At 43.7% G+C, this 7,862-nt stretch overlaps 1 long non-coding RNA gene across 1 annotated transcript in view; it reads left to right on the top strand.

The window, feature by feature from the left end:
- LOC118597903 overlaps positions 1-1,488 on the top strand; it is a 2,983-nt gene extending 1,495 nt beyond the window's left edge. The window contains exon 2 of the long non-coding RNA XR_004946907.1: positions 1,230-1,488. This is a non-coding gene — a long non-coding RNA (uncharacterized LOC118597903). The remainder of the gene's footprint in view (positions 1-1,229) is intronic.
- The last annotated feature ends 6,374 nt before the right edge of the window (positions 1,489-7,862 follow it).

Below are 7,862 nucleotides of genomic sequence, written 5' to 3'. Positions count from 1 at the left end.
CAGGCTCCATGAGCAGGTGAAGACTGCCTCCTGCTGGACAACTCAGACTACGGTGGCCCTGAAGGGAAAAACACATAAAAACATTTTCAAGATCACAAAAAACAACATTTAAAACAAAGAGTTACAAATAATAAAAAATCCAGAAATCAAAACATTTTGAAAACAAAAGTGATTCGCAGACATGAAAATGAAATGATAGAAACAGGAAGCGATGAGACGACGGTTCTGCGATGTGATTGGACGATGACGTTTGTCCTTTTCCTCAGAAAGATTTTTATGAACTGATGCAGGAAATCCTCCAATCGCTGACATCCCATAATAAACTTCTCTGGGTCTCAGTGCGTTTATGGAACCGCTTTTCTAAATGAGTTTCATTAAACTATTGTTTGATCTTTGAAACGATTTTGCATGAAGTGATTTCTGTTGAAGCGATTTGGACTTTAAGACCATCGTGACAAGCTGGTCGGGCGGTCGACCTCTGATCAGAGGATTGCAGGTTCGATTCCCACCTTACCCCCCACGTATGAAGTGTCCTTGGCAGGACTCTGAACCCCACACTGCCTCTGGTGGAAGGTTGGAGCCAGTGTTCAGCAGCGGAGCCCCCACCAGTGTGTGAACGTGACTGAATCACTTTGGAGCTTCAGGAAGGTAGAAAAGTGATGAACATTATTTACTGTTGAAACCTGAAAAAAATTAAAAAACATTTATGATACCAGGGTTCTGATGAAAACGGGCTTTTCCAGTCAGTATTTGGTTCCAGAGAGACTTGAACCGACCTCATGCGTCTCTGAAACAGAAAAACTTCCATCAGGACCTCCAGATAATCCGTTTCCTTTTACATTAGAAATATAAATATAAGTTTAACTTTAAGCTGAAACTCAAACAGAACTTCATCTGAAACGGTTCTGACTTCACCACTTCTGTGATGTTTGAAGCTGCAGGAAAACATTTTCTTCTTAACTACAAACTATTATAAAGATCATGACTGCAGACATTCAACTGAAGTGCAGCGCTGCCCCCCAGTGGAAATCAAGGAAACTGCATTCTGACGTTTGTTCCAACAATAAAACTTTTGTTTTTGTACAACATCAAGTTATGATGACATAATGTTCACGTTTAAACAATGTTTAACAAAAACCTTTTAAGTTCTTACAATTAAAGAAATAATGTAATATTTTCATTGTAAGAACATGAAACTTTTGTCATAAAAGTTTATCTTCACATTTCAGCTGCTGCCTTCAGGGACCGTCGGGGATTCAGCGTTTCTGATGATTTGGTTGATGTTCTACGTCGGACACTCGCCGACAACCCTCTGCATTTATCCGGACTTGGGACCGGCACAGGACAGCACAGCGCCCCCTGTGGTTGCATTACCTAACCAAACCTGGATTTTCATCATTATAAAGGTCCTCGAGGGTCACGGTTACGTCAGCCAGAAACGTCTGATTCTCGGAGGATTTAAGAGATTAAACTTCATATTTGATTAGATTTGTGATGGAATATGTTTAAGTGAGCCGTTTTCTAGATAAACATTTGTTCTAGTTTGTATTTAAACGTTACATTTTAATGTATTTAGACCTAAACTTTATTTTAATATAAACTCAGTCATTGTTTTACATGTTTATCGTTTCATAAATACTAAATCATTTGGGACGTTTTCTTATATTTTCTAAAGTTATTTTGGTGAAGCGTGTTTAAAAATCCTGTTTTATATTGAAAAGTTGAAACTGAAAAACTTCTAAACTAAAAACAATCAAATGTGAATTCGAGTAGGACAGGTTACTTCAGGGTTTTCCTTTTCCTGATGCTTCAGTAGATCCACACATGAAGACATTTCCACACGTTTGTAATCGTTCAGCGGCAGATCGGATCGGTTCACCGTCACAGGATCTTTGGAGGTTTGAGCTCCTGCAGATCCAAAGAACACAAACTGAAGTCTAACTTCAGTCGTTTCTAGAGTCTGGAGTTATTTCACAACCATTCTTATATTGTATCGAGCTTCAGTTCCAGTTCAGTTCTGAGGAACCGACAGAGGAACCCGGTTCACGTCATCCACTCCTGGTTTTGCTGCTTAAATCCACATTTCCAGCTGATCTACAGTCTGAAGGACTTCGTGTGTCTGCAGACGGATGATCCGAGGTTAGAAGGTTAATCCCAGACTCATCCTTCACCACTTTGTTCTCCAGCTTCCTGGTCGTTTCCACGTGTCCATCAGAACATCGACTTCATCCGTTCATGTTAGACTTTGAGAATTCATGGAAACTTCTCCACAAAAAGAATAAACAGTTCAGACGAGAACTTCAGCTTTCGATGCCCTACAGTTCCAACATCCAGAGGATGAAGATCCAAACTTCTGCTGACAGACCAGGAGTTCATCTGGACATCCTCCATGGTAGAAAGATTCCAGACAACAGGAATCCACCTGGAGTCCTTTTAGAAGGTTTTCCAGGTCAGAAGTCTGAAGAAAACCTTAAATAGAGAGACGTCCATGTTGTCCATCAGTGGGAACATTTCAAAACAGGTCAGTAGGTTGGTGACATCAGATGTTCTACTTACCTTCACGAGAAGTTTGTTCACGACCACAAACAGGATTCACACTTTAGAAGAACAGAAACATTTCAACCAGAAACCAGACAAAACGCTGGATCTTCAACCTCTGCTGTGTGAAACCCTCTGAGGTGAAAGTTTTAACTGTTGTGGAGAACGGTTTGTTTGGGTTCTGGACCTGCAGATCACACCAGAACCAGATGTTCTCAGGTTTAGACGGACCCCATAAAACTGTCCGTACAAACATCACAGACAAGCAGACATCAAAATCAAATTTAGTCCAAATAAGTTTGTGTTTGTAGAGGAACCAGAACACAGTAGATGTACCGTCTGAACCCGGTTCTGGAGGGATTGATGTGATGATCAGAACACAGTAGATGTACCGACTGAACCCGGTTCTGGAGGGATTGATGTGATGATCAGAACACAGTAGATGTACTGACTGAACCCGGTTCTGGAGGGATTGATGTGATGATCAGAACACAGTAGATGTACCGTCTGAACCCGGTTCTGGAGGGATGGATGTGATGATCAGAACACAGTAGATGTACCCTCTGAACCCGGTTCTGGAGGGATTGATGTGATGATCAGAACACAGATTTACCGTCTGAACCCGGTTCTGGAGGGATTGATCTGATGACTGTATAACAGCGTTTTCTCTTTAGAATCAGATCATTCTGACACCAGAAAGATGCCTGTAGACTTTAGAGGAGAAATCTCTCTAAGACCTTCAGGTTTGAGCAGAAACGATCCTCAAACCTCACCATCGAATCATCGATGATCCATCGACAGGATTCAGTCTGGATAAAGATCACCGATGATCATCGACAGGATCCAGTCTGGATAAAGATCACCGATGATCCATCGACAGGATTCAGTCTGGATAAAGATCACCGATGATCCATCGACAGGATTCACAGAAATCTGATGGTTTTGGGTTCAGGTGGAATCGGATCCATCCTGGAGACCTGCAGGAAGAAGCTTTTGTGGTTTGAACAGGTTTATCACACATGTAAGAGTGACTAGAGGACTCGAGTTAGAGGACTAACAGGTCAGAGGTCAACCTGTCGACTGATTCACCATCACATCTGATCATTCACTCGAACCAAACTGTTTGGATATTTAGGTTTTGGTGTAAAAACACTTTAGCCCTGAAAGAAAAAAGTTAAAGTCCATTTGAGCCGGAACCGGACCTTCCAGAACCCGTTTTAAAGAACTGACCCACTAGAACTTCAGTCATCATGTTTAAATAGGGATGTAATCCCACACCTGTAGATGAACCAACGACCCATTTAGAGGATGCAATCCGACACCTGGAGGTCGCAGGTGAGAATCCCCATAAATCAGACGGGGACCGGTTTGAGGATCCTCCAGAACCAGAGCAGAACCCTCAGGAGTTTCCTCCGTGATCCGGTTTGAGGATCCTCCAGAACCAGAGCAGAACCCTCAGGAGTTTCCTCCGTGATCCGGTTTGAGGATCCTCATGAAATGTTCAGATCTGCAGATTTCTCCTAAATCAAACCGACTTTCAGGTTTAGAACTTGAACCAAACTGAGAACAGAACGTTTCTCTGAGGTTCCACGTTTAACCTGAAGATGAAACGGTTTAAGAACAGACCTTTCATTACAAGCAAACATGTAGATGTGAATCATAAGATGATTTTCAAAATAAAACAAAGACCTCAGCTCCGTTAACATCTCATCACCTAGCAACCGTCTCAGGTGTGTCGTCTGATGACAGGAAACTTACCTGGAGAATTAAAGTTAAGTCTCTCTGGATTCGTGGTCTTTAGGTTGATGTGAAGAACTGATTTCACTTCCATTCAGCTTCGTTTAGCTCCCGTCCATGATCAAAGCTTCACGTTTCTGTCCTCCTGATCCATCTGCTGTACTTCAGCAGCTCCATGTTCTCCACGTTCTGATGGACGAGGCTGAACGGTCGCCTCGCGTCCCGCCGCTCAAGCAGCTTCGTTTACCCAAATCATCATATTTGCTGAAGAATCTTGTTTACTGATCAGCAGATCCTCTTCCTGTTCTGTACAGTCCAGGTTCTGCTTCAGTCTGAAGAAGCTGAAACAGGTTTTTCACGTGACTAAACTCCATCAACTGGACCTGCAGGTTGGACTCCTTTGGTTTGACGTTTCAGTCGCAGGTTTTCATTTCCTTCAGAATCTGTCAAACTGTCATGATCTCCAGTTTATTCCCCGATCGTCTTCATCTGGACGGTCCGGTCCACTGATCCAACGTGATCTGCTGATACAGATGGACCATTTCCTGCTTTTGAAGCTGTTGTTTCCAGGAATCGACCGTCCGTCTGTGTTCGGCTCCACGTCTACATTTAAGGTTCTGACAGCTTCTGTCTCCACAGTTCTACACGTTTCTGTTCATCTCAGAGAAACCTTCAGCTTCTCAGCTGCAGGTCTGACTCTTAAATCCGTCACAGATCTTTGACTGCTGGAGATCCTGTTTCAGATCACTAATCCAGAGTGATCTGGAGCTGCAGGAAGGAGACCTGCCTTAATTCAGAGGTTCTGGATCTCCAGTCACGACGATCATTTAATGATTAATAAACGTTTACTGGAGTTTGATCAAAGTATTAGATATTAAACTTCTGTTGTTCATGTTTAATGTTTTATTAAAAGGTCATTTGTTACATTAAAGGTTATTTTAGCTTCACATTTAACTCACGATTTTATTAATTTACTGAATGATTGAAATATAAAATTAGGTTTAAGAGTTTAAAGTTTCTAAAGTTTAAAGGTTTTAACTTCAGTTTTAGAGACCAAGAGAGAAGAACTCTGAGAACAAAAGGTCAGAGAGGAAGAGGGAGAAGAAACGATTCAAACATCTGAGAAAAAGGATCAGAAACAGGATCAGGAAGGATAGAGCTGGATTAAACAGATCCAGAGATCTAGAGACAGACAAGAAGATCCAGAAGGAAGAAAAAAACTGGAGGAGAAACTCAAAGAAAACCCAGACCGCATCCAGACCGGTCCAACGCGACACCAGAACCAGACTGAAGATCCAAAGAGAAACCAGAGATCAGAGGATCAAATAGAAACAGAACCCAAGTGGACCCAGAAACCCAAACCTGTGAAGAACCGATCCAGATGAAGAACTCAAGCCGTTTGGTGACGACAGAACCGCCAGACATGCAGAACCGACACCGGTGGACGTGGTAGGCGGAGCATGCAGCCCTCCCTGATCTACAGCTTCCTGGTTGTGGGCGGAGCTTTCACCATCATGGACACGAACGCACCAACAGAACCAACAGAACCAAACCTTCAGACCAGCATTCAGAACAAGTCCATGTCCAATGATTCAAAGGTAATCCGATGAAAACCAGAACCTCGGATCAGAACCCCCTAGAGTCCAGACGGACCGTCACAGAACCAGCACAGGAACACGGCTCAACCACGGCGGGAAGGCCGAGCGCACGGACGGAATAAAAAACGGGTCTTACCTGTCGTAGCACACCTGGAAAAAAAGCAGCACAAATGGATCCAATCACAGCAGAAGAAGAGGACAGAACCCTGATGGACCTCCAGAACCAGCTTCACTAATGCAGCTCCAGCCCCACAACCACAACCTGCTGGTTCTTAGAACCGCCTCCAAACGAGACCTGCAGGAACGGTCCGGAGCAGAACCTTCCTGAAGGTCTGATCCGGACCGGACTCTTCCAGAACTCAGTGCAACACTAGAGCCTGATACTGAACCTGGACTCTAACCTGACAGAAAGGAAACCGCATTGAAGGTGACTTTACCACAGAGGAGGCGGAGCTAACTGGAGTCAAAGACTAGAATCACTTCAAAAACTCGAACACGCAAAAACACAGGAAGTAGAAAGAGGCACGGCGGCCGTGAAGGACCAGCAAAAGATGTGGCTCAGCGGCCGGAAGGTCGGACAGCGGCGGCACGGCGCCGGAAGGTCGGACAGCGGCGGCACGGCGCCGGAAGGTCGGACAGCGGCGGCACGGCGGCCTGGAAGGACAGAAGCAGCAGGACAGAGTTTGAGCCACGTACCTTGAGAGGACTCCACGAAGCGCTCCGTGTGATTGGACGTGGCGTGTGCGTTAAAAACCGTGTCTGACGTACCTTCATGAAGATCCAGATGTTTCCAAAATGGCAGAAAATGTAAAATGACGAAGTGAGCGCAAATCGAAACTCGAACTAAAGAGTAAATCTAGAACCTCAGAACGTTCTGAGTCCATTTGATTCACCGAAGCGGTTCTGATTCAGGATTTCATGAGGATCAAACCAGAACCTTTCCTCTGAAACGCTCTAGAAAGGATCCGTTCCATCATGACACCAAGAGTTCTGCTGCTCTGAACTCCCAGAGATAAAATCACCTTCAATGCTGCTCAGAGAAGAGGAGCGGCGCGGCGGCCAGACGTGAAACCAGAGACTTACGGCCAGAAGATTCCTGAGAAGAAGAGCGCTCCGTCGGCCGGCCACTTCCTCCTCCTGCACAGACGCCGTTCTTCCAGCAAGGAATTCTGGGAAAGAGATAAGAACAGCCACCATGACACTCTGCTTCAACCAGAAACTTCACTTCAGAAGAGAAGTGTGTTTAGTGGTGCTGTGAACGTGAACGCCTTAACGCACGCCATGACCTCCAGAGTTAACTCGTTAACGTGTTAACTTCACTCTGGCGGAGCAGCAGTCTGTCGATTTAAAACACTTTGTTCCCACTTATGTTCAGAAACAGTAAATATTTAATCTGTTTTTAGTACTTTGATCTTTTTCTGGTTTTGATCACTTTTTTACAAAGAGGACTGTTTGATCTGTGGTCGGCGCGTTGTCATGGTAACATCACATCTCTTAGCCTCTAACGCAGCACCAAATGAAAGAGATAAATGTGGATGGTGACTGTAGGTTCAATAGAGAACCTTCACCTCTCAGGTGTTTCTGTCCAAGGATGAGGAAACATCTAAAGCTCAGTGACCCAGATTACTGTTATTTTAGTTTGAGGTCAGCAGGTTTGTTTCTTGGATTAAAACTGTTGACAAAAGTCTTTAGTTCTTATTATCTTATTGTTTGTTTTGTTCTCACAATTTACACTTGGTACATTTAAAGATTTCAGACGATAAAAATGAAGAAAAACATTTCCTCTCTTTGTTCAAAAGCTGCATGATGACAAATCAAATTTACCGAGTAAAACTTTGTGATCAATAGCGATTAATCACATCCCAAAAACATTCTTAAAGATTTACAAACTTTCATTTCAAGTATTCGGTCCAACAACTCCAGTTCTATTTCTAATGTTCTGATAATTAAAACTTTACAGTTATGATTAATAACATGGGGGGGGGGGGG

This window comes from Oryzias melastigma, linkage group LG21 (assembly GCF_002922805.2).
Source record: "Oryzias melastigma strain HK-1 linkage group LG21, ASM292280v2, whole genome shotgun sequence".
Classification (NCBI taxonomy): domain Eukaryota; kingdom Metazoa; phylum Chordata; class Actinopteri; order Beloniformes; family Adrianichthyidae; genus Oryzias; species Oryzias melastigma.
The sequence above is the reverse complement of the archived record's forward strand: the minus strand, read 5'-3'. Positions and strand labels throughout refer to the sequence as shown.